Source organism: Rhinopithecus roxellana, chromosome 9 (genome assembly GCF_007565055.1).
Source record: "Rhinopithecus roxellana isolate Shanxi Qingling chromosome 9, ASM756505v1, whole genome shotgun sequence".
NCBI classification, from domain to species: domain Eukaryota; kingdom Metazoa; phylum Chordata; class Mammalia; order Primates; family Cercopithecidae; genus Rhinopithecus; species Rhinopithecus roxellana.
The window spans coordinates 115302627-115330495 of record NC_044557.1 but is presented as its reverse complement, the minus strand read 5'-3'; the positions used below and the strand labels follow the sequence as shown (position 1 = coordinate 115330495).

Here is a 27869-nt window from a genome sequence, read left to right as displayed (position 1 = left end):
ATTACTGAAAAATCAGTACAATGGCCAGTAAAGTGATATTTTTCATCCATCAGAAAGTCAAAACTAAAAAAGGTCAGTGATACCCAGTGTTGGCCAGTGTGTGGATAAATGGATGTACTTCCCCACTGTTGGTGAAAGGTGGTACTATAAAACCTTTGATAAAGATCATGTGCTTATTTTTGGCTGTGCATTGTCCACCCTGCTCTTTTTACCATCTATATGTCCAAATGCCTCTGGGGAATGTTCCCATTATCTGCGGGTAGAGCGGCAGTTCCTGAGAGGCTTTAAGGTATACTGGTTAAGGATACGGACTTTGCTGTCAGACCACTGTGAGTTTGACTTTGCCATTTCCTCTATCATCTTGGGAAAGTTACATAGCTTCCCAGAAACTCTTTCATCAGGTACTGCTATTTATGTGTAAAACCTTGTTGTATTTGGTACAATGGGATAGCCACAAGAGGTCAGCTTTGGGTTGAAACTGAGAAAGAAACAAAATAAGGGGATCCAAGTGCAGAGATCAGAAGAGAACTGACATTTCCTGAGCCCGTACTATGTGTAGGTGCTCTCAAGTACTAAACATACGTGTTCTCACTGTGCCCATCACAACTATTTCATGAGGTCGTATGCCCATTTTATAGATGAAGAAACAGTCGTTCCCAATATCATACAATATTTCAGAAGTAGAACCAAGATCTGTCTGAAACCAGAGTCAATGCTTTTAACTACTATTAACACCACTCCTCAGGGCCTCAGACACAATAAAGGGGAGCCACGAGGGGCCCACATGAAAACACTGGATAACTAAGGGAATGGGGAGGCCTGGGCAGAGGAGGAAAGGCTGAAGGCCACTTGGTCTTGATAGCTGGATATTGGTCCAACCATCTGGTTCATCACAGGACCACAAATCCAGACACCAGATTGGCAGAGCCCACAGTCAATGACTGAGAAATAATTTTCAGGTGCTCCTGAGGATAAAGAAAATTGGTTTTGAAAAATCCTTGCAAAAATATAATGGGGTTATCTCAAGTAGTCTGCTCTCTTTCTAAGAACAAATCAGAGGGATGTCAGTCAAAAAAATGCAATCCAATCTCAGAGGGAATGGGCAGCCATTAGGGAATACTATTAGTCTCCAAAGAACTTTAGACTGTTTTTTACAAGAAAAGTACCTGAAATCAGACTTGCAATGATTTTCTATATTTGAAATAGATAAAATAATAAATATTCCCAAAATTAATTTATGCAATGTTTGGGGTATCATGCCTAGAGTAGTTTTTTATTTGAGAATGAAGGGCAAAAATAGGGCTTGAATCATTATTGAATCAATATCACACATTCCCACAAAAAAAGGAGTCATTTCTAATGCCCTCACCTTTTATATATACCAAGGAAAATGCTAGATTTGTATTGGAAAAGCATATAAAAGATCCACAAGTCCTAAAATATGCTGATTTTATTGGAATGCTTTTGATGCCTTCATCATCACCTTGGTGCACCAGTTTTGCTGCTACCAGTTGCTGGTAAGGTGCGAATGACACAGCACGAACAATGACCTGAATAGCAATTTGGAAATCTTTACCTTAGACAACTTGGCTACAATTACACAATTCAAAAGTGTGGGTACCTATAATCCATAAATAAAAGAAACTAATCTTTTGACAAAAAGAAAGTTTAATAGCTTTAATAAAAGACTCCTCCAACAAAACAAATTCATAAAATCTGTAGTAAACCTGCTGTCTCAGTTCAAGCTGCTATAACAAAATACCACAGATCAGACTGCTTAACAACATTGATTTCTCACAGTTCTGGAGGATGTGAAGTCCAATATCAAGATACCAGTTGATTCAGGTCCTGGTGAGAGCCCCTTGCTGGCTTGCAGACAGCCACCTTCTTAGAGCGTTCTCACATGGCAAAGAGAGACAGAGAGTGTGAGTGCCCTGGTGTCTCTTCCTTTTTTTATGAGGACACTAGCTCTGCCTCATGACATCATCTAACCCTAATTTCCTCACAAAGATCCCACCTTCAAATATTATCACATTGAGGGTTAGAGCTCCAACATATGAATTGGGGGAGAGGGGGGCGGGACACAAATATTTAGTCCCATAACACCAGACAACTATTAACTAAAGAAGTTTTATCCCTCACAAAACTAACCTGATTTGCTTCTGGTTTCAACCAACTCTCTGAATATTGGTTGTTGAACAAACATTTAAAGTTCTTACTAGTGCTAGATTTTCTTTAGTTCCTGCTCCCTGGTCGAATTTATATTTACTCCTACTTAATTAAAACTGTCCACTTTTGTCTAATGATGGTCACTTCTTCAAGAGCTGTCATTTATCCCATCCAACTGCCTCCTCTAGCAAGAAAATTGAGAAGCATTCTCCTTTGACAAATGAATACCCATTAATAAGCTATACTCACACACTCACATTTCTTCTTTTTTTTTTAAAGAGGGACAGCGTCTCACTCAATTGTCCAGGCTGCAGTGCAGTTACACAATCATAACTCCCAGGAACTTCAAACTTCTGGGCTCAAGTGATCCTCCCGCTTCAGCCTCCCAATTATCTAGAACTGCAGGCTTCTGCCACCATGCCTAGCTATATATATACACACACACACTATATATACACACACACACAAACATATACACATACACACATATACTATACATACACACACTGTATATACATATATACTATATGTATATATACACACTATATATACATGCATATTATATATACACACATATACTATATATACACACTATATATATGTACATACTGTATATGAATATATACACACACACACACACACACACATATATATATACCAGAGCCTGGGTCTTGCTATATTGCCCAGGCTGGTCTTGAACTGTGTGCCTCAAGTGATCTTCCTGCCTCAGCCTCCCAAAGCTGGGATTACAGGCATCACCCACCATACCGGGTCCTCCCATTTCCTTTATCTAAACAAACGTAACACAAAGCATCTTTTAAAACAAATTACAGTCTATTTAACTAAACTTGAATTTCTCAAAACATTACTATCAAGGGGTGGACCTGCTTCTTAATAAAGTTTCAAATGCATTCATGAGGAGTTCTCAACCTTGTCTTGGCAAGGAAGTACTTCTGACTGGCCCAGTCTCACCATCGTCCACCGAGTTGTGGAAGAGGCTGCAGAGAGTGTTACGGGGCCCTTGATTGGTGGGTGCAGAGCCAGCTCTGCCAGCTCAAAAGCTTCTCAGGGAACACTTGGCAATTGCAGCCTACGTGTCACTAGCTTTTATGTATTCTCAAACTTCCAAGAGAAAAGTCCACAGCACCTGTCCACAAGATAATTACTTATAGGAGGACTATAAAAGCATATATGTAGGGGTTGCCTAGAGGAGACACAACCCCAATCTTTTCATTAATTTGCATTTTTTTTCAGTCTTTCCTATACTTTAGCAGTCTTAGACTCTTTAAGGACACATCTGTTTTTCATGCAAAGCTTCAATTCACATGTACAAAAAGACATTTGTGTATACAAATGAGATAAGGGTAACCAAATCTCCTGTATCCACATGTACACAGGTGTCAGTGTTTTAATGGAGAGTTACTGAAGAGCACACTTAAAATGTCACATTTCATAAAACTTTCCCCCATCCAAAGACATAAAAACTTGGCTGCATTTATTTGTAAAACTGAAATTACTCTCAGGGAGATTTAGTTCACCTTCTAATGTCAACCGAAACAAATTTGGAATTTAAAGGATATGAAACTACAGATATCGTTTTTAAAAAAATATATCATATTAATGCCGAATGAAGCATTAGAAATCAGGACATTCTCATTAGTTGTATATAAGTTGTCTCCAAATTCGGTTTGGTATGAAATTCTCTGGAATGTGGGCTCATGTTAGAATGAGTTTTTAGTGCTAAAATTAGCTATTCCCCTTTCTGATCAAGAGGGGAAAGCTGTCAGAAGTCCCATCACAGGGTATGTTTAGTCCCCCACATTCAATGTTTGTTACAAATCAGGAAGTAGAGAGAGGACTTGGTTCTCTCAACCCCTCACTCATGCTACAATCATATCATCCTTGTCACAACTCATTTGGTAAAACTCTTCATAGAGTCAGTGAGTTCACAATTGCCTATAAAACAAAATCCCTGTGCGATAAACTCTGCCATGCCCTTCATATGTCAGTGCGGCTGCTCATGTATCATTAACACAATCAAATCCATCCCTACACCTTAAGTCACTGCTTGGGTTTCCCTGCTAATGCATTCCTGCAGTGCCTGCCTTTAATGTTCTGACTGTGCTCAGAATAAAAACGACTGGGTGTCCCCACTCTGTATACTTCTGAAACTGAAAAGAATCAATTAAACTAGCCATATTTCCATCAGGGGGGCTGCTGCTGCTCCCCAAACAGCTTAAGCTGTCTTCTCATAGTTTATGATGTCAGCAGGATCTCTCGATTGAAATACAGCCTTAAATCTCACCCACCCCCTTGCTGGCCCTCTGTCTGCAGTATATATTATTCTTGTAGTTTTTAGAGACAGCTGTGTGAATTAATGAACTGATGTGAGAATCAGAGTTGGCCTGGAGCCCCACTTAAAAGTCATGTCGATGACCTCATAAAAACAGCAAAGAATGCTTACAGCTTGCTTGTAAAAATAAATCCATTTCTTAATAACTCAGAATGCCCACATAATTCAGCACATATTTTAACCCCAAATGATTATTTCATAAGAATAAAAATTTCCCATGAAAAAGACATTTAGCTAACCCAGGCAACTATAAACTTTAATTGATATTTCACAGTATGTACTAGTTTGCTCTCTAGGGAGTGTAGAATATCATTCTTGCACCTGCACATTAACTCCAGAGTTATAGTATTTCAACCATTAAACATTTTTCATTAAAGCACTTCATATAGAATTAGTCTAATCTGATTTTAACAAAAGTATTCTATATTTAGTTTTTCACACTGTATTAGTGTAAACTGTTAGAACTAGAAAGGCAGCGATTTTGTTCACTGGAAAAAGCAAAAGGGTGGTCTATATCCACTCACTTCAAAGATGGTCCTTAGTGCGTCTACCATCCTTTGAAACAAACACAGCATTTATCAACTAAGTCACTCCTGGGCAAATCGTAGGCTCTGAAGAAGCCGAGACACATGGTGAGCTCAGCTGGTTTGCAAATTTGCTCCTTTTCCCATAAAACCCTGCAAAGCAGGGAAGGATGCAGAATATTTTGGAGAGGCTGGAATTGAGAAAATGTGCAAAATTTTGCATCTTATGGTTTGAGTTTTATAGCTGTTATCTCGCTGGCAATCTTAGGTGAACAGCTGCAGGATTTTAGGATGTGTGACTTTAAGCAAAAGGAAAGGGCCTTTCTAAATGCTTCAAGTTAGAATTGGAGAGAAGCAAGCAGCTTAGGAGCTCACTTGGAATCTGAGGTTAAGTAATATTTAAAGAAAACCAGCCTACTCCAAATAACCATTTTCTCCCTGAAACGTTAAACTCTATTCTTTCTCAGTTAGAACATGAACTTCTTAGAATTGAGAACACCTGAAGTAAACGAAAGTTGCTTTTCATGAACAATAGTTGTAAGTTTTCTCAAATGGACAAGTCCATGAATGCTTCCTGACTTGGTTTCTTTGGGTTTAGCCTTTACTTAAGAAAGCATATTAATATATTTTTATTGATACTTCAACTTGACATGCAATGAGATCTAATGTGATATTTGACAGAATTAATCATAGTTAATTCTGTTACACAGATATTGATGAGCTTGACTTTAGCAAGAAAATGACCCAGTGTGCCAAATAAAGATGTTCCATCAGATACTTATTCATATTAGAAAAAGAAATTTTAAGGAATAAAAAGATTTCCATTAGGCTTATTAAAATATTGGATCTTCTGACACAGTTCTAATAAAATATATAGTGGTTGACTTCACACAACATAAATCCCTCATTGCACTCTCCTTGGGCTTGGTAGGTGCACACAGTGTTTTTGTTTGTTTGTTTGTTTGTTTTTTAAGTTAAAGCATACAAATATCCCAATATTTGACTTTTTGACCTACAAACATGGCTCCCTCATATGACTCAATCTAGCAGTTCCAAGGGCTCTCTGAGTGATACCCGAAGTGGGAACCAAGCAGGAAAGGAAGTCACTGGAGTAAAGCGGGACAGGGCACAGAGAAAGCTACAAAGACGGACCCCACAAAGGGAGGCCTAAGTTAGTAGAGTCAGGGAGCAAAAAGCCACCAGAGTGGGAGACCTCTTGCCCACACACTAGGGAATCAATCTTATCTTAATGTGTAAGAAATAGTTTGCCATGTTATTCTCAAGAGAACATCTGGACATTATTGTTGTAAAGCCTTGGAACCCGGTGTAGGGTCTGGAAAATCTCTTGCCGTCTGATCCTTTTCTGACAGGTAAGACAAGGGTGACCTCACTTTCCTCGGCAGGGTGTGGCTGGGAAGGCCCCTTGCACAGAGGAACCACTCTGGTAGTTTTTTTTATAAACTACTGTTACCTTTAGTGGCTGTGGCAGTGGGAATAAAAACAAGTCCAAGCCACTGGGTCAAGCCAAGTGGCTAACTGGGCAAATGAGAGACAGTGGGAATGAGCCCTGGAATGTAATGCCCCTGCCTGGGTGGTCTCTGTACAGAATTCTAACAAGCCAGTGTGAGGGGCTGAGGAAGTGCTTCTTGTTTTCCTGGAATTAACTCCTACAGCCTGCGTATGAGGGCAAAAGGAGAGTGGCACTTCCATTCTAGGTTTGAAGATTTCCAAAACCCAATTTCAGGATAATTGGGACAAGCACCCCCTTCCTCACCAATCTTCTCTCTCCCCACACACATCAGTACAAGAGGAGGATGGATGATAAAGAAGGGGGTCTTACAAGGAACACAGAGTATGTGGAGCATCAACTATATCTTCTCAAACTGATGTGGCCAGCTGGTCCCTCTTCCTACAAGACCGAAGCATGCCTGTCTGGAAATTGTCACTTGTATGAAAGAAACTGGGTCACAAAACCAGCAGAGTCCCCACCGGGGCATGCAGAAAGGGGCCAGAAAGAGATGATAGGGAAGTGCAGGGGACAAACATCTTGCCAGGAGCGGGCCAAGAAAAAGAAACATTCATAATCTGTTTCCTTCTCCTTCTCCTTCTTTCTCCTTCTCCTCCTCCTCCTCCTCCTCCTCCTCCTTCTCCTTCTTCCCCTTCTTCTTCTTCTTCTTCTTCTTCTTCTTCTTCTTCTTCTTCTTCTTCTTCTTCTTCTTCTTCTTCTTCTTCTTCTTCTTCTTCTTCTTCTTCTTCTTCTTCTTCTTCTTCCTCTTCTTCTCCTTCTCCTTCTCCTTCTCCTTCTCCTTCTCCTTCTCCTCTCCTTCTCCTTCTCCTTCTCCTTCTTCTTCTTCTTCTTCTTTTCCCCAACCCAAATCCATAGCTGTGTCAGTTGAGGAAGGTGGTTCAGCAAGCAGTCTCAACTGACTGGGAGTCTGAACATGAAACACTTTTAGTTCTCCAATACATACTGTCATCGCTTGTCTGTCAAATGCTCCCCTCTAGCTGGCTTTCAGTTTTCCTTAATAGTACATGTCTGAGTCCATGTCTTTAAGCCATTTCAATTTATCAAAACTATTCTGTATTAGCTCTTAAAGTATACTTTAGTGCTGTTTTGTTTCTAAACTTGAATCTCATATTCATTTCAGGCTTTCCTAATTCACAAATCAGCACAGCCAGAGGGGCCTAGGGTGGAGGCAAGATGGGACACCATCTTCCTTATGCCTACTCCTTTGAGGTTTGGCAGGAGGAGGAAAGAGGAGACCAGATAGTGTCAGCCTCCTTGGAGACTGTGACGAGGTTGTCCTCGTTTTCTGTCCTTTTTCACAGCTTCCCCATGCAGCCATGGGTGGCTTACAGTACCCTCTCTCTGTCAAGTGTCCAAATGTCAGCTAGCCCAGAGCCAAGGGGTGGGACGGGTGCAATGTTGGTTCTTCAGCATCACTGAAGATCCAGGACTAGCTCTAATACCCCAGGTCTTAGAACGGTCGTGTTAGTAGTCCCTCAAACCCACTCTGGATAGACTGACTTGGTCCTGAGTCCTCAGCCTTCACTAAAACTCTGCTAGTGCTGGCATGAGGTAAATGGAATGGTGAGTGAATTTGTTGCATTTAGCATGGGTGATCAATGTAGTCAAATATCTTCTGTAAATGCACTGGAGTGCCCATAAACCAGAGGATGGCACATAAGATTCACCTATTCAGGGAAAAATATTTCAGGGAGTGAAATATTGCTGTACTAAGCTGAGTTGTTTCAAGGAGGGGTTCTTAAGAAGAACCCTCTGTCTTTGCTGCCCCTTTGTGTTGTTTCCCCATGGTACTACAGGAAACCATAGAGGCAGAAAGGAAGGAGAGACAAGGGGAGGAAGAGGGTGAAGATAGCAATTGGAGCACGAAAAATTGAAAAATAATACAAGGAATATATGTAAATGTATTATTGATTTTGGCAAGGAATATATGTAAATGTATTATTGATATTTTTCCTTTTTTACAACTAATACCAGGAAAAGCAAGGAAAAATTATAGGAAAAGCACATACCTGAGTTGAGTTGGTCTGTGGTCCTAGCAATCTCTACCCACCCATATGACAGATTTCAATGTGTGTTTGAACTCAATATCTAAGAAGATATCTATAAAATAAAGTTTGCAGGAAGCCCAGGGAGTGGGAAGCATTGCACTTGTTTTTCAGCGAGGAGACAACTGTTCGATCCTTGGGTCTCTCCTCCTATTCCACAATTACACTGGATGCTACTTTGAATCACACATATTGCTTATTTGTAGTAACAGTGAATTAGATAGCTACTGCTACAGTAATGCTGCATAGCAATCGGCTTCAACAATCCCAGCAGTAAAGATGTGCAGGTAAGCGGGGATCAGCTGGACCCAGCTTGGGGCTTAGCTCTGCTCCTTGTGAATGTCATCCTCCACTGGAGAACATCCTCCAGTTCAGGCCAGTCTTCTCATGTAGATGGCAGAGGTACAAGAGGGTAAGACCACTAAAAGCACTTTCCAGGCCTTGACTTATGAAATTTCCACTAACTTTCCAATAACGAAAGCCACCCACAGGGATGAACCCAACTATAAGGTGTGGGGAAAATATTCTACCTTTTTACTGGAAGAACTACAAAATTAGAGGGGAAGCGCATGGAGGCAGACATGAGTGAAGAATTGGGGGCGTTAATGCAATCTGGAAAATGTGGTAGCTGACATTTTGGAAAAGACAGGTGAGGTTAAATAGGAAATTAAAATGTATCCCCTAATCCTACCATCCATAGATGACCACTCTTAACATTTCAAGTGTATTAGTTCAGTATTTTTTCCTAGGGATATAAAAATTATTTTTTTCAAACTTGAAATCCTACTAAAAATACAATTATGGGGGTTTTAAAAACTCATCAAATTATATTCAAGGACTTCTTCTGTCATTGAATATTTGCAGACAATTGGCTTCTGTTGTCTATAAGTTAGTCCAGCATAAAGATATGCTGCATTTAATTTAAACATTCTGCCATTGTTGGACATTTAGTTTGTGGACACTATTTTCTGAACAAGTAGTGGGGATACCCTCTGACAATCAGAAGACATTTTTCTGAGCCATAGAGCATTTAGGAGTGTTCTGAAAGGGCAGGTTGTGCAGTAGGTTGAAAATCCAAGCCCGAAAAAAAATTGTCATACACTTGTTGTAATGCACTCTCAGGAATCTGTTTCTTCTTCATAAAAGGCATATCAGCCATCTCTTAGATTTTTCATAAGCTTTTTAATTTCTTTCATAGCGATGGGGTCTCATTATGTTGCCCAGGCTGGTCTCAAATTCCTGGGCTCAAGCGATTCTCCTGCCTGGCCACCCAAAGCGCTGGGATTACAGACGTGAGCCACTAAGCCTAGCCAGGAAGCTATGTTTTTGACAAAGGGAAACAAGAAAAAATGTGATATTGCATACAAGGTAACATATGATAACACATCATGCCAAAATATGTTAATTTAACTTTATAGTGTTCTGCTTTGTATGTATTGCCTTCCTAAGTAATAGAAACACACTAATAGTCAGAACTTTAATGTCTGAGTGATGTTTCAAAGGTTTTCTAATGACTGTGTCAGTTAATAAGGGGAAATGCAATGAATAGTTGGTCAATCATTTAGAAGTTGATTTATTTTTTTAATTAAAAAAATAGCTAAGGCCCTACTAACACAAAATCCCTGCTCTATTGATTAGTAATGTCTTTCAAAATTTAAATATGCCCTGGGAGGAGAACGTTTTAAGTCAATTATCTGTCATTTACAACTTACTATGATTATTAGGTCATTTCAAAATACAGCCAATACTGAAAAGGGGGAAACTGCATACAATTGTAAAACCCAAAGGGCTCACTGAGTGTAGAGAGTAGGACTTCAGACTAATTACTGACAAATTAGTTTTCATTCATATTGGCTAATGAGTGAGAACTTGGGAGCGAGTCCATGCACCCGCCGCTTCCTGGGTCCTTGATGCTTTTATATTCTTATGGCTTGTGTGCATGCAGTTACTCATTCTAGTCACTAGATGGTGGTTTTGCGCATAATAGCTCCGCTTTGCAAACTTTCCTCCTTGATTTATTGGAAATGTAAGATGTACCCCCATCTTCTTAACTAATTACCTTTTTTGTTTTTGTTTACAAAAATTATAACTTTAGTTATAGAATATAAAATACTTTGTATAAAATATGTCAAAGCAATCGAAAAAATTTTCAAATATGAATCTAACCATGAAATTTGCCTCAGCCTTCTCTGTAATAGAGTATGAAGATGCTTTCAGAAAAAAAAGGAGTCATTTGACTTCAACTCCCACTCTTCTGAATCAACAGATCATCTGCTTAAAACAGTGTAACATGTATGAAAGCACAGCTTAGTAAGGGTCTCGGCTGAAATTAAATGCTATATTAAAAGTTTAGTTCTTGGGCCGGGCGCGGTGGCTCACGCCTGTAATCCCAGCACTTTGAGAGGCCGAGGCAGGAGGATCATGAGGTAAGGAGATGGAGACCATTCTGGCTAACATGGTGAAACCCCGTCTCTACTAAAACTACAAAAATTAGCTGGGCGCAATGGAAGGCCCCTGTAGTCCCACTACTCAGGAGGCTGAGGCAGGAGAATCACTTGAACACAGGCGGCAGAGGTTGCAGAGAGCCGAGATCAGGCCACTGCACTCCAGCCTGGGTGACACAGCAAGACTCCATCTCAAAAAAAGAAAGAAAGAAAGAAAAAGTTTAGTTCTTTATAAGAAAGAGTCATGGGTTCCAATGTCACAATGAAACTTTTTTTTTTTTTTTTTTTGAGATGGAGTCTCACTTTTGTTGCCCAGGCTGGAGTGCAATGGTGTGATCTTGGCTCACCACAACCTCTGCCTCCCGGGTTCAAGCAATTCTCCTGCCTCAGGCTCCAGAGTAGCTGAGATTACAGGCATGTACCACCACGCTGGCTAATCTTGTATTTTTAGTAGAGACAGGGTTTCTCCATGTGGGTCAGGCTGTTCTCGAACTCACGACCTCCAGTGATCCGCCTGCCTTGGCCTCCCAAAGTGCTGGGATTACAGGAGTGAGCCACCGCACCTGGCCTCACAATGCAATTTCTTTACTGAAAATATGACTAATATGACTAATTGATTCTTCCTTTTTGCATCCCAGTTTTGGGGCACAGTTATTTTAAAAATGTTGGGCTCATGGTAAACATCTTTTTTTTTTTTTTTTTTTTTTGAGACGGAGTCTTGCTCTGTCACCCAGGCTGGAGTGCAGTGGTGTGATCTCTGCCTCCTGAATTCAAGCCATTCTCCCTTCTCAGTCTCCTGAGTAGCTGGGATTATAGGCATGCACCACCATGCTAGCTAATTTTTCTATTTTTAGTAAAGACAGTGTTTCCCCATGTTGGCCAGGCTGGTCTCAAACTCCTGACCTCAAGTGATCCACCCACCTCGGCCTTCCAAAGTGCTGGGATTACAGGAGTGAGCTACCACACCCGGCCAACATCCCTAACTGAGCATTTTGCTCCTCTCATAAAGTTCTACCCACACTCCCTCTTTGCTTTACCTTTTTTTTTTTTTTTTTTTTTTTTTTTTTTTTTTTAATATGGAATGCTTCACGAATGACTCTCCCCCTTTTCAAGAATACCAACACACCAAGTTTTGATTGGGAACTCTTTGAAACTGTTAGGCAGTCCAACAGTGAAAGCACAGACATTTCTTTGCAGTGCTGATATTCAATTGTAACATGTTATAATCAGCATTCATGTAGCTTTCCTCACATGGAAGCTAACAGCTTTCCAAGGATGCTGCATGTCCACAAACAAATAATTGTTTCTGTATGACTATAAAGCAAGTTGTGCTATCCTTTGAGTACTGAGGATTTGTGTGTCTTATTAGCTATCTGATGTCTTGTCTTCTGTATGTGACTGGAAACTCCTAGTTGGCATAGTGTGCCATTTCCTGTGTAACTATATGTTGATTCAATAAATATATGCCTGGCCACTATTGGCCAAACAAATAGAAATAAATGCTTACTGATGCTCTTAGCATATTCATCAACAGACAGTATGTCATATATAATTGCCTCGCCTAGAAAAAGAAGAAAATGTTGCTCATTCCTTACCTCCTCATGGTGGTTCTAATGTTATTCCAGGCTTTCATTAGCCATGAGGATTCAGCCTATGGATTGGAAGCTATACTAGATGACTAGAAACGTACTTCTTCCAATTTTAGAATTCCATGATCCCATGAAAATCAAGTTATGAGAAATTATGATGTTGGGAGCTCCACTGGTATTCTCAAATGAATGAAGTCAATTGATAGTATTTCCAAGTATTTTGTATTATATATGAAGGTGTCACTAAAAAGTGCTAAAAATATCCATTAATCTAATCAATTAGGTCAAATAAAGAATAAATTCAGTGGGATACAAATGGAAAAGGAGGAAAGAGAAATCAGTTAAGAATTATACATCAGTGTAGTTCTATGGAGTATTTAATGTAATTAGCACATGGCAAAATATAATATGTTTAATTTCCAACATGATATATTGGTGTAGTATAGACCTAACAACTTTCATGGTCTAAGCACAGATTCTATTATTTAAAAGCACATCCCTGTCCACATTACTTGGTAATTTGCTTTTCTTTCTAATATTCATTATACTTGCCAAAACCAAAATTGCTGTAATTGCAAGAAGAATAATATTACTACTGCTTTTGATAATTTTCTATAATAACAAGAAGATAAATAGCTGTAGTTATTTATGTACAAGACAGTACACATTCTTATATTTCTTCCATGCAAGTGAGAATATTCAGTCAAGGCAGAATTATACAATTTGCATTTTTAAAAAATTGAAGCTGTTCATTTGAAATTCCTCAAACTCATATCATGCCTTCCTTTCTGCACTTCTGAGTTTCTCCTTGCCTCTCTTGACTTTCACTGCTCAGGGAGGCTCCACCTTCCCATAGTAGACTCTCTTCCTTCCTGTTTTCTTCTGCCCTAACCTCACCAGTTATTGCCTCTCTCAGCTGTATCTTTGACCTCTCCTCTTTATTATTCCTGTTTCAGATAAGCAATATCAAGCTTCCTTACTCGTAAAAATAACAACCACCTTCGTTAAACCTGTATCTTCCTCTACGTACTAGTCCATCTATTTCTTCCTCTTTACAGCCAAGTTTCTGGACATAAATGACACGTGTCACCTCTTCTTCATATTTCATTCATTCTCTGAATCCACTGCAATCTGATGTCCACCTGTACTACTCTGCTGAAGTCATCCCTATCAAGGTCAGTGATGACCTGCTAAGTCAAAAACTGATTCAACTCTTTTTGTTCTTATCATAACCTGGCTGACAATGCATCTGAAACTCTCTTATCGCCTGGTTTCATAGTTAGCAGATTCAGCTAATACTCACATAAATCTGGCCACTGTACACACATGCATGCACACACCACATACACACAATTTTACTTATAAGAAGATAGATAAATTATTTTTCAAGTATAAAATAATACAAAGTATAACTGAACAAACACACCCACAATTCAGAATACCTGTTAATATTGCAGCATATTTGCTATTAATCTCTTTTCCCTAATTATATATTTAGAAAAATTACATAAGTAATATGATCTGTATTTCCCTTAAAGACATACAAAAATATTGCATTTCAGAAAAAGCTAAAGCCACTTTTATTCGCCACCTTTATTTAGTTCTATTTCCCTCTCTGCCCCCTCTCCTCACACAAACATTATGTGAGACTGGTGTATAACCTTCTGCTTCACTTTAAATTTTTACTTACACACACAGGTAGCCATATGTTATTTAGATCTATGTGCATTTTCTAAATCTATATAAATTTAGATAATTCCATAATTGAAATTTCACGTTTCTTGCTTTTTTCATTTAACATTATTATTTTTAGGCCAATCTACATTGATATATATAAAGATCAAGTTCATGCCATTTAATTGTAGTAATACATTCATTCTGTGACACTGCTGCATTTTATATACACAATCCTTTAATAGTGAGTGTTTAGACTGTTTCTAGTACTTCTATTGCAAAGAAGGCTGAAACAAATCTCTTTGTGTCTTATATGTGCATGTGGAAGTTTTTCTCAGGTGTACATACTGGACTGGGCCTGGCATTGCTGGGCCTTCTCCCCTCCTACAGATTTGCCTCAATTAGGTGTTTTGGGTTCCATTGCCAAAGTTGTCTTTCTATAATGAAACCCTAACCATGTGACTTTCCTTCTTAAAATCTTCAACTGACTCCTCATTCACTTCTAAATAAGTGGCACAGTCCTTGGGGTGTTTTGTAAGGTCTTTTTTTCATCGGGCTTCTACATACCTGCCTAGGTTCATTTCTCACTCCCTTAACCTACACTCTAGTCTTATTGAGCTACTCTCAGTATTTCTGCATTTTCTGAGTACAACACCTTGGTTTCTTTTTCCCTGCATGTGCACATTGGTGCCCTAGGTTTTGAATACTCATTCCCCATAGTCTTTGCCTGCTAACTTCTCATGCTTCAAAATTCAGGTCAGATGCCAACACCTTTGGGGAGCCTGCTTTTTTTCTCCTTCTGGGATAATTTAGACATTCAAAACAAACAAAACAGGCATCTCCTAATAATTACCTGCCAAGATTAACTCAGTCAGTATTGTCTTCCCCTATGTCCATACATGAGGATAAAGAACCTACAAGATGCTCTGTCCACAACAGGTAGCAGATCAGGCATAAATGCCCTGGAATAAATCCATGGTCAGTTTCCTTTTTTTTTTTTTTTTTTTTTTTTCACTGAGAACACTGGAATTGGAAGCAAAATGCATACAACTGCTATTTAAGGCCAAATTAAAGCACTCCACTATTTTAAGAGAACAGTGTTTTACCCTTTTACCTGTTATGTGACTGCATCCTGCCCTATCCTTCCTCTCTTCTCTCACATATGCAATTATGACTTCTAATGACACAACTCAAAAATTCTTTTCTCAGTGTGGGGCTGCAGTTACTATCGAAACAGGTGCGCCTTGCTTCACACAATCTCCATGAACAAAGGACACAAAAGACTCATTTGGACTAAAATGATTTCACAGATTCTGGACTTTGCTGTATCTTATTTATGAAAGAGTTTCCTCCTGCAGATGTGAACTGTGTAAATAGTCAGAACTGATCGATTCCTCCACAGATAAGTGCATTTCACACATAATCAAGAAAAATTATCATTTGAAATATGGGAATAAGAGTGCAGTCTTGATCCACTGTGAGAGTAGCCAAGCATCAAGCTCTATGAAGGATTGCATTTCCAAAGCCTGCAGTGAGAGGTTCTGACTATGGGGAAAAGTGAAAGAAGAAGGAAAGTTTGCTTACTAATCACACTGAGAGAAATTTCCATGGTAAATAAATAAAAAGCTTCCCTTTTTCTTATATACTATTCAATGACTTTCAACAAGAAACTTTAGTGAGTGCCTACTATGTGCCAGGCACTGTTCTAGGCACAACTATTACAGAAATAAGGGGGTGGGGGTGGAGTAGGGTCAAGAAAATCACAGTCCAGGGGAGGATACATAGACTTAAACAAACAATTAAACCAAGTGTGGTAGATGCTAGAATGATGGCAGGGCATAAAATTTGAAAGCATAAAGAAAAGTTTCCATTACTGGGTATAAATGCAAAGGAAAATAAGTTGTCCTACCGAAAATACACATGCACCCTTTGTTCACTGCAGCACTATTCACATTAGCAAAGGCCAGGAATCAATACAGGTGCCCATCAACTGTGGATTGCATAAAGATGTAATATGTATCCAGCATAGAATACTATGCAGCAATGAAAAAGAACAAAATCATGTCCTTTATAGCAAAATGGTTCCAGCTAGAGCCATGATCCTAAGTGAACTGATGCAGGAATAGAAAACCAAATACCACATGTCCTCAGTCATGATTAGGAACTAAGCATAAAGTACACATGGACATAATGATGAGAATATATGCTGGGGAATACAAGAGTAGGGAGGGAGGAACTGGGCAAGGGCTGAAGAACTACTTACTGGGTACTATGCTCACTACCTGGGAGATGGATTCATTTGTACTCCAAACCTCAGCATCACACAATATTCCTTTAAACCTGCACATGTACCCCCTGAAGCTATAATAAAAGGTGGAAAAAAAAATTGAGATGAAGTTAAAAAATAAAAGAAATGAAAAGAAAACATTCCTGAGACTTGAGTGACTGGGGCACAAGCCAGGAAAGGGAGGAAAGCATGCCACTTAATACATAAGGTGGCTTGCAAGGCATAATAAGTTGCTCAGTAAACCAGATTTGTCATCAGTAGCAGACTCCTATATGAGAGATGTAGGGACCTGGAGAGGGAATTGGAAATGATGCCCCCCATTGTCCAGAAGTCTCTCAAGGGGCATATCTTCCTAGCCAAGGAGCACACCATGTGTAAGATGCTATACTGATGACAGCTGCCACCACGGCACATTCTGAGGCTAGAGTGCAAAGCAGAATCCTTATGTGAAAATAGAAGTTCCTCTGGGGCTGGCCAGCCTGTGAGCTTCAGCCTTCAGTTCCTTCATAATTCCCTAAACCTGGCCAGCAGCTTTCACATGTCGCCTTGGGCATAACCTTCCAAAGGTACACCTACACACAAGCACTGACCTGACCCTGGGACTCCTGAGAGTGTATTTCGCTCCTGAGCGGAGAGGAATAGCTCCTAAGTACGTGGAAACTTCTCCCAGTTTCACTCCTGCTTTCCTTCAGCATCAGCTCCCATTCTCTGCCATGCACTGTGCAGCCTGCCTGGATTCTCGCTGTACCTTGGGATTCACCCTGATTTCCTACGATGTTTTAACTTGCACATTTTATTCCCTATTCCTGTAATAGCCTTTCTTTCATTTTGCAACTGAGGAAAATCTACACATCTTTCAAAATTCAGATAACTTATCTGAGTCTTCTTTAATCAGAATGAGTCATTTCCTCCTCTGTGCATTTATAACTGCTAATATATCATTTTGGTACACTGTTTTATAATATTAGCTTCACAAATTGAATCCCAAACATTGCCAAAAGCTCCCTCTCCACCTGACACCCAATATGCTGTTTCTGTTCTTTATTCTTGCAAATAGCACCTCCACCTGTCCGATGCGGACATTGAACATCACCCTCTACCTGATTTTTAAGGGGTTATCAAACCTAATTAATTTTGCCTTCTAAATATCTCTTACGTTTATCTCTCTTTTTGCTTCATCACTACCCTAGGTCATTATTTCTTCCTTCTACTGTTGGTTTTGTTTTTCAACTAAGCTCTCCACCTCCAGGCTACAATTCCTCCTGGCTTTGGGGAGGCACTATAGCAGGGGTAATTGCACTGGACTCTCCTGCCTGATTACCTTGATTTGGATCTCAGTGTTGCTACTTAATGTGCATATAGCTTAGTAAAAGAAGAAATGCTAGTATTCGCCTCTTAGTTTGCTGAAAATGAAATGCAGTAACATATGTAATATGCCTAGAATAATACCAGGCACAGAATAAGGACTTTTTAAGGGTCAATAATTTTCATTATTCTTCCAGCACCTGTGCTACCTTGAGAATGATTTTCAAGTCTGCTTTCTGGCAAATCTGATAGCATCCTTCCCCTGGAAAAATGCTTCTGAGACTTCCTGTGGTCTCTGGAATTTAGTGAGGTTTGTACAACCCTCCATGATCTACTGTGGACTTCCCCAACCCTGTACCAGCCTTCTCCCTCCTACTTTCACAACACCCTGTGCTGCAGATGAGGAGTCACCAGCTCTTCCCTCACTGCCTACTCTTCAGCCTCTTTTTCTGGTAAGTTACCTCCCTAGAGGACATTCACCCTCCATCCATTTGACTGATTCTAGTTTATTCTTCACAATCTGTTCCTAAGTCCAATTCACTATCTGAGGAGCCCAGGAAAACAAACAAACAAACAAACAAACAAAAATAGGTTTCAAACATGCTAACAAATACATTTGAATTTAAAATTGTATATAATATTATTTGTAGGTTATAAGACAGGATGGTTATTGGGGCTTTTCTTTTTTTCCCTTTGTTGGTATCATCCTGTCCAAGTTTCTTCTTAACTGACCACCAAATAGCTCTATGACTTATGCTTTCTCCAATTAAAAATCTTTCGGTTTTCAGTATTTAGAATAATATCTTTGTTGAATGATATTTCAACAAAGGATTATTTTGGGAAATAAGATTATTTCATTTTAAGATCATTCAAAATTTATAAGAATGTTACAAATTCAATCAATTTGGAATAAATAGGGATTAAAGAAATTTGGGGCTGTGACACTTTTAATGATTAACATTAATTCAACATATTAACATCCCTTCTCTCCTGCCCCTGAGAACACACAAAAATGAGAGAGATTAAAAAACAAAAACCAAACAAAACAAAACAAAACCTCTGTCCTTAAATTGCCAAGGCTGATAAGGAGATGGCACATTAAGCCACAGCCTGAAGGGATTGATGAATGTTTCAATAGTACACAGCCTGATATGGGAACAGGGGGTGGGAAGGCATTAACTCTGCATACAGGTGAAGGTGAAACCCAGGTAGATCAGGAAAGAATAAGCAAGATTTCCTTGTGCATCATTTGAAGGAAGTGCTCCAGGACAGCACAGGTATGAGGCATAGAGAGCCATAGTCCACAGCACAAGAGGCTGGGAATTCTTGGAGGCAAGAATAGACATAGGGGAGCAACAGGAAGTAATTCTGGAGAATGTGTGGAAACCAGAGAGTGAAGGGTCATGCATGCCATGTTAAAAAATCTATGCAGCCAACAGACACATGAAAAAATGCTCATCATCACTGGCCATCAGAGAAATGCAAATCAAAACCACAATGAAATACTATCTCACACCAGTTAGAACGGCGATCATTAAAAAGTCAGGAAACAACAACAGGTACTGGAGAGGATGTGGAGAAATAGGAACACTTTCACACTGTTGATGGGACTGTAGACTAGTTCAATCATTGTGGAAGACAGTGTGGCGATTCCTCAAGGATCTAGAACTAGAAATATCATTTGACCCAGCCATCCCATTACTGGTGTATACCCAAAGGATTATAAATCAGGCTGCTATAAAGACACATGCACACGTATGTTTATTGCAGCACTATTCACAATAGCAAAGACTTGGAAACAACCCAAATGTCCATCAATGACAGACTGGATTAAGAAAATGTGGCACATATACCATGGAATACTATGCAGCCATAAAAAAGGATGAGTTCATGTCCTTTGTAGGGACATGGATGCAGCTGGAAACCATCATTCTCAGCAAACTATTGCAAGAACAGAAAACCAAACACCGCATATTCTCACTCATAGATGGGAATTGAACAATGAGAACACTTGGACACAGGAAGGGGAACATCACACACCAGGGCTGGTTGTCAGGTGGGGGGAGCGGGGAGGGATAGCATTAGGAGATATACCTAATGTAGATGACGAGTTAATGGATGCAGCACACCAACATGGCACATGTATACATATGTAACAAACCTGCACGTTGTGTACATGTACCCTAAACATAAAGTATATTAAAAAAAATCTAAACATTATCCTGTAGTTAAAGGTATTCCACTGAAAGGTTTAAAAACATGTAACATGGCCATATTTATGTTTTCAAAAGAACAATTTGATGCTGATGGGTTTAAGTGCCAGAAATGTCATCGTCTCAAGGCAAGGAGACCAATCCACAGGTTACTGTATTAGTCCAGGCAAGAAGGGAGTTGGTGAGGCAACCACATAGCAGAATGCACTTAATAGGGTCAAGTCATTTCACGGAGAGACTCCAGTCTTTGAAGAATGGTGTGCGACCCCATCTATAGGTCTAAAATAAAGAGTAATATGACTTTTGATGTGTATTTCAAGAATATCCTATTTATTTCTAGCATGTTCTAAGTATTTCTATAATTAACTATTTCTGTAGCATCATAGTTCTGAAATTAGATTATAATATTTGACATCCTTACTGTTCAGCTCTAATGTTGTATTTAAGTATAGGACTCAGGTTTTTGCATTAACCGCAGACAAACATAGATCCCTGGCACAAATGGACAGTCACAACTTCTCAGATTCTATAATGGAAGATGAATTCTAGAGAGGCAGCTGCTTTGGCATTCTTATGTATTAGTAGTAGAAGCAAAGTAGGAGAATGAAAAGGGAAGGACTTTAAGAGCCTTTCTTGCGTGGAACAGACCCCGGAGGAGTTACAAATAGTACATTGGAACTTGTACATGAGTATAAACTTACTAGTAGGTTCTTTGAATTTGTTAAGTCAAATTGGCTCTTAATTGACAGCACTGCCATGTTAAATGGAGACATTTTCAGGTGGAGGCCTGATGGTAGTGGAGTATATATACCCTGCTCTGGCTCACGTAGACTTATCTGGTCTCTCCAACAGAACAGCTTCGGGATTAACTCTTCTCCTTAACCCTCTGAAGCATGTAAACAATGCCCTAAGTGCACTGAGGTCAGACCACCTGTGCTGAACAAAAAACACTTCTTAAAACTAATCAGCTAAGTAATCCATCAATTTTCCTTAATTTTCTCAAACCTGGGCCCTATCTCTTCTTTTTCTATGTGCTCTGCCACTAATGTTGGGTAACATTGCTTAAATAAGCAAGCTGTCTTCCGTGCTTAACTATCTCAGCATAATAGTCCTTTTTTAAAAAATTAAGTAGTAGTTTAATTTTGACTTGGACAATGTAATATCTTAGGCTATCTATTTAACCTGTGTATCTCAAGTCTATTTACCCTGTATAATGGGTGATATTTTTGTTGTCTTCACAGTTAGGTATGAAATATTTGTTATATATGTATTTTAAAACTTTCACAGAAGTCAAATTATTTACACCTAAAAATTAAGAAGGACTCAGTATTTGAAACTGCATTTAGCTTAGTATATGTAGTTACTTTGCAGCTATAATAAACTTAATATAGGAAGGCAGAACTTGGTCACTGTATGTATTCATCCATTCCCACATTGCTATAAAGAAATATCTGAGATTGAGTAATTTATAAAGAAAAGAGGTTTATTTGGCTCACAGTTCTGCAGCTCTACAGGAAGCATGATAGCATCTGCTTCTGGGGAGGCCTCAGGGGGCTTTTACCAGTGGCAGAAGGCGTGGTGGGAGCAGGCTTCTTCCATGGCAGGAGCAGGACCAAGACAACCTGGCCGGAGGTGCCACACACTTTTCAACAACCAGATCTCACGAGAACTCACCATCGAGAGGACAGCATCAAGGGGGATGGTGTTAAACCATGAGAAATGCTCCCCATGATCGAATCACCTCCCACCAGGCCCTACTTCCAACACTGGGGATTACAACTGACCATGAGATTGAGGTGGGGACACAGATCCAAACCATATCGCTGTATATAAATATGCATTTTAAACAACTAGGACAACAGTTTTTAGGACATGTAGTGTCGTCTATTTATATTTTAAAAAGCGTGTTTAATAACCAAAGCTTATTTTATGTCTGAGACTAGCCAGCAGTGACACTTGAAGTACGCAGGAAAAGAGTCTTCATCATTTTTGAGCTTTGGGGCCTAAAGTTTTACCCTAAAATTTTCATCTGCTTAAGCTGTCCTCTTTGCACATCTTCCTTGGAGGAGTATCTGCTAGGTACAGAGGATTCTGGCACCAGAACATGCTCCTTTACAAAGAGTGCAAGCACTGGATTCCCTTGGGCTAAGGGAGGAGGATTGGAGCTCTAGAGGAGGAAAAAGTGAGGCAGAAGGGAAGCTTGCAAGGAAATCATGAGAAATCTACATTTGTAGAGACACCCTAATTAAATCTTTCCTTCAGTATTATCTGTGAGAAGAAATATGTTTTTTCCACCAGGGCCTCTCTCACATTTAGAAGACAAACTAACAAGCTCCTTTAGCTAAATATTTATCTGACAGAAACTGAGAGTTCGAAAGACTAGTTCAAAAGAAACTATCACAGTGGAAGAGAGTGAGCTTAGAATTTGATTGTAAGTCCCTGATCACCCCATGATCCAGCAGGTGGGGCCCAGGAAGATTAGATCAGTTGAGAAAAATAAATAGGTAGAATTTGTAGAATTTATAGAAAAATAAATATGTAAAAAATATGTAGAGTTTCATTGCACAGCTGAGTTATGTGAATAAATTTATAATCCTGTTATACCTGTATTAAGCCTCCCCCCCCAGCCTGGGCAACACAGGGAGACCCTGTCTCTAAAAAAAAAAAAATAAAAACACAAACAGAAAGGAAAAAAGAAATTAGCCAAATGTGGTAGTGCACATCTCTAGTCCCAGTTACTTGGGGGCTGAGGTGGGGGGATCCCTAGAGCTGGGGAGGTAGAGGCTGTAGTGAGTTGTGATTGCACTACTGCACTGTAGCACAGGTGAAAAAGCAAGACCTTTTCTCAAAAAGTAATAAAAAAAATGATAAAATAAATCCCCTCCCCTAAACCCCTACCTCTTGCTAATGAATCCAAGCCAGGCACACAGCATTGGGATACATCTGCTAACACAGGCCTGGGCCCTCATGCCACCTGGGTGAATTATGGGGCATCTGTCTGCTTAGCCAATTCAGAAAATGAACTACAGTATCATTTTTCCTGTCTCCCAGCTTCTGTGTAATCTGATTTCCCTTCCACACTTGCTCACCCACATCACTGAAGACCTGCCCTGAACTGCACTACTTAACCCCTGCCTGCTTCCTAAGGGTGCCATCTCCCTAAGGACTGGCCTTGCTCGTCATGTTCACAGATGATGTCTAAGAGATTTGGTTTCACCAGGTATCGAAGAGGCTGCTCTATTTAACAAAATATTGCTGCCTTCTGGGAAACCTCCACCATACTTGTGGCAGCCCAGAGAAGACAAACAGTAGCTCTTAGCTCTGCTTCTTGAATGCTCTAAATAGGCTTATTGACTTCCTGGGGCCAAAATGAGCTTGACTTTAAACATCAGGTACAGTTTATTTTGTACTATGTCAAATCTGGGGTGCATAATCTCATTTAAACTTCATGAAACTCTACGACCTAAATACTTACATGTCCCCATTATAAAGATGAGAAAATTGAGCTTTAGAGAGTGTTATGGGCTGTCTGTTTGTGTCACCCACCCTAAAATTCATCTGTAGAAGCCTTAAACGCCAATGTGATGGTATTTGAAGGTGGGGGCCTTTGGAAGGTAATTAGGCTTAGATGACATCATAGGGATGGAGTCACCATAGTGAGATTAGTGTTCTTACAAGAAGAGAAAGACTAGAGCTCACTTTCTCTCCCATGTGAGAACATAAGAAGACTGCCAACTTCAAACCAGCAAGATAGTCCTCACCAAAACCAGGCCATACCGGCACCCTGATCTCAGACTTCCCAGCCTTCAAAGAAATAAATATTTGTTGTCGAAGCCACCCAGCCTGTAGTATTCTGTTACAGCAACCCTAGAAGACTTAAGACAGAGAGGCTAAGTAATTTGCTCATGGTTATTCTACTGGTAAGTGATAGTGAACCTAAAAGTTAAAGCGGTTGTCTGATACCAAACCTGAATCTATAACCATGATCCTTACCTGCCTTTCCTGTGGCCCAGTGGTTTCCAGTGACATTGGGCTGTCAGTCTGAGAAGTATCCTATAATACTGGCTTTACATTGGCCCCAACTGATCCTTGGACGCTGCAGGCACGGCAAATATTTTCCTGGAAGGAAGAGAATAAACCAATAATGACTCTTGCTTGCTTTGTGGAGCTCCGCAATAACTATAGTCGTCCTGTGTTTTACTTGCTCAGATGGGCAGAAATGGACAGATTTGCCCCATAGGGGTAAATATTCCCTAGGTGGAAATTATTATGATGACTACTTTGCAACCCTTGAGAAAATTTGCACCAGAAACTTGGCATTCAATCAAATATCCATTTGCTTCCTGTCTGACTCCCTCACTAGCATGAGATCTCCATGAACACAGAGATTTTGTTTTGTTCACTGCTGTGTCCCAGGCACTGAGAGCAGTGCTTTCCACCGAGTGGCTGGCTACTTGATCCATGCTCTTGAAAAGTGAATCCCTGTCTTTCCTAAGAGACAGGAAACGTGATTCAAATCCCTTGAGTTAAAATGTTAGAAAGAGACCTTCAGCCACTTAAAGTTACAACACACAGGATGGTGTGGGTGATTGGCACCAGGGTGAGTCTGAGCTGAATGTGGGTTAGAGTCCAGGACCATCCAGACATAGAGTCAAGACAAGGGACAGGGGAGAGGCAGCCACAGCATGGAGCAGAACCGGGGTGGAGAGTCAGAGCCAGGCTGCAGGGTGAGGGGAGGAGCAGAACTGACGTCTCAGAAAGCCCCGATAGTACCACATTCTGAGTCACTGCAGGGAAGGAAAAGTTCAAGAATTCCCTCTAGATTTCACCTCATTCCCTGGAAAAGAGATTATCAGAGAATTCAGTAATCAAATATGATAATATGTATTGGATATGTAGTGTGTGCATGGCTCCGATCTGAGCACTTACATGGATTGGTTTGTTTAATCCTCACACCAACTGATGTAGCCAGAGGCTGAGCCATCAAAGTTACCCAGGAAGCCACAGAGTCTGGATTTGAACCCCAGCAGACTGGCTCCAGGACTGCAGCTCTTCATGAATGTGGAGGTCTCAGGGTAATGGCATCTATCCAGAGTCCTACTACAGAGTGCCTACATCAGACAAAATATTCTTGGCAATTTAGACCAATGATGTCACAACATCAGCTGATGGTTGAAAAAATAAGGGTTTTGTATGCACAACAAAAATAAAGTTTTCCTAAAGTTCTGAAAGTCTCAGAGTCACGACGGCTCTGGTAGGGTTTCTTCCCTTTTTGGAATATCACGCACAATGGAAATTGCATAGGGAGCTTGGGACACCTGTCTCTGTCAGGAGCTTGACTTCGCTGAGCACATAAGAACCCACTCATCATGTGACAGGCACCACAGGAGGCACAGGGAATGCCCAGGTGACTAAGACACAGCCCTGCCCTCAAGGCGCTCTTGGGGCAGCCCTGCATTTGCCCCCCTCATACAAATGACCAGGGCAATGGAAAAATGGAAAATATGCACTTGCACAAAGATGTCACCTTATTGCTGCGGGGCTCCTTGAACACCAAACTTTTCTAGTTTGAAAAGTTAAATCAGAAACAAAAGAGTCTTTGCTGGGGTGGCTTATGCCTGTAATCACAACACTTTGGGAGTCCAGGGTGGGAAGATCACTTAAGCCCAGGAGTTTGAGACCAGCCTGGGCAACAGAGTGAGACTTTGACTCTACAAAAAGAAATAAAAATTAGTCTTGCATGGTGGTGCATACCTGTAGCCTCAGCAACTTTGGAGGCTGAGGTGGGAGGATTGCTTGAGTCCGGGAGGTTGAGGCTGCACTGAGCTGTGATTGCATCACTGCACTCCAGCCTGGGCAACAGAGCAAGACCCTGTCTCAGAAACAACCAAAAAATCTTTACTGAAATCTACCTGAAGGGATTTCTTCTACCTTAAATATATGAGACCACACACACACACACACACACACACACACACACACACAAACACACACACCTGACATGCACAAAAGCCACCTTGCCTACTACGCCTTTTAGCCTGAGAAAATGATCATAACTGAGTAGACTTAGAAATAAGATTGCCTAGTAACAACTACAAATAAAACTTCTCTTTTCATAGAAAACACAAAATTAAACCTTAAAGCCCAGTAATATATAATTAAAATGAAAACCTTTTAGAACCACTGTTTTTCCTAGGAGGCACTGCTCGGAATCCCCTGCCAGCTGGCTGGGTGTGTGTGTGAAAGATCGTAGTATTTCAGGAGTTGCCTTGCACGAGACATTTTTCTCAGCATTGCTCGTGGCTCATGGCCACGCTGCCCAGGCACCTGCAGGATCAGTCAGTTTGCACAAGCAGCTTCCTAAGTGAATGACGTACCTCCCCTTTCTGTTGTTCCCAAAGACCAACATCTGTCAGAGATCAGCATATGCATCCGCGTATTAAAGCGCTCACTGTTCTAAGGCCCTGCACTTAATTTTCCCTTGGGTAAACAGAGCCAATAATGGATAAATACTGAAGGATCAAATATCCTTAAACTATCGGAGAAAGCTGTGAGTGCAGACCTTAATCCACATCTGAAGTGAGAAAAAAGAGAAAGCAAAACGCTATGACAGAGGCTCTCCAAATCATGAGGGAGGAACACAGGATGGAGTTCATGCCACTGGCTGTGTAACATCTTGGGAAGCATCTCCATGAATGGCCATGGGAAGGGCAGTTAGGACTCTACAAGTAAGTGCGTTTAAATGTTGAATACATTGCGATCCAAACAAATGATCTTTGCACTTTTCAGAAATGAATAGCAGAAGGCCTTGCCTCCTCCTAAGCACAGTCAACCTGACACTCTCTGTAACCATACACTGAAAGATTTTTACAAACGTCCTACTAATTGCATTTTGAGGCAAGTTCCACTAGGAAGATGAATTTTGGACAGGCTGACAGTGTTGGCCTTTGCGGACATGGTTGGTCTTCTAATGGCTGAGCCAGCCCCTGGGGGAAAACACACAGCTTGAGTTTATCTTTTAAGTATAAACTTCTGAGGATGAACCTTCCAGCCTCTCTGGAATTCTTGTCTAATACAGGAACATGATGTATTTTATACATTTCTACACACTCTTTCTTTTAAAAGAATCATTTCAACCTTTAAGATAATTTTGCCTGAAAAGATTATCCTATCCAAACTTTATCTCTTTACCATATGCAGTCACACAATTATTTTCTGATTTGCTTTAAGAAATAGAAACATTCAGCCTTTCAGATTAGAAATTTCTTTCTTGTAACGTAAAATAGAGATGCTTCCTTATTACTTAAAAAGAATATATAAATCAATCTCGCCAAGGACTGATATTCATCATAACCTTGTGTCTGTCTAACCTAAACCATCCAGGTCTACTTCTGAATTATACTTATTTGGAAACCTCAAAACAAGTTTAAATATACAGCTGATGGCTCTGGTCATAAATTGCTACTAGTAAAGCAGAAGGAGAAGCTCCAAGTGAGATGTTCCTGGGAAAAGCAGGCTGGCATTATCCACAGAAGAGCCACAAACGTGTCTACACTGAATTGTTGTCCACCTCCAAAATTGCTGCTATATCCAGGCAGCTGCCATTAGCCCTTTCCTGTAGGAGGTGGGGTGTCTGCTTCCATTCAGCCTTGTCTGTAAAACACCCGGATAACCTGCAGAACGGACAAAGCAAAATATCACCTACACACGAGTAAGAGAAGCAGGACAGCCCATCCAA

At 40.2% G+C, this 27869-nt stretch overlaps 1 long non-coding RNA gene across 1 annotated transcript in view; it reads right to left on the bottom strand.

Annotated features, from left to right (window-relative positions):
* LOC115899690 overlaps positions 1-27869 on the bottom strand; it is a 280503-nt gene that overhangs the window by 132859 nt on the left and 119775 nt on the right. Inside the window, exon 2 of the long non-coding RNA XR_004059315.1 lies at positions 24125-24250. This is a non-coding gene — a long non-coding RNA (uncharacterized LOC115899690). The remainder of the gene's footprint in view (positions 1-24124; positions 24251-27869) is intronic.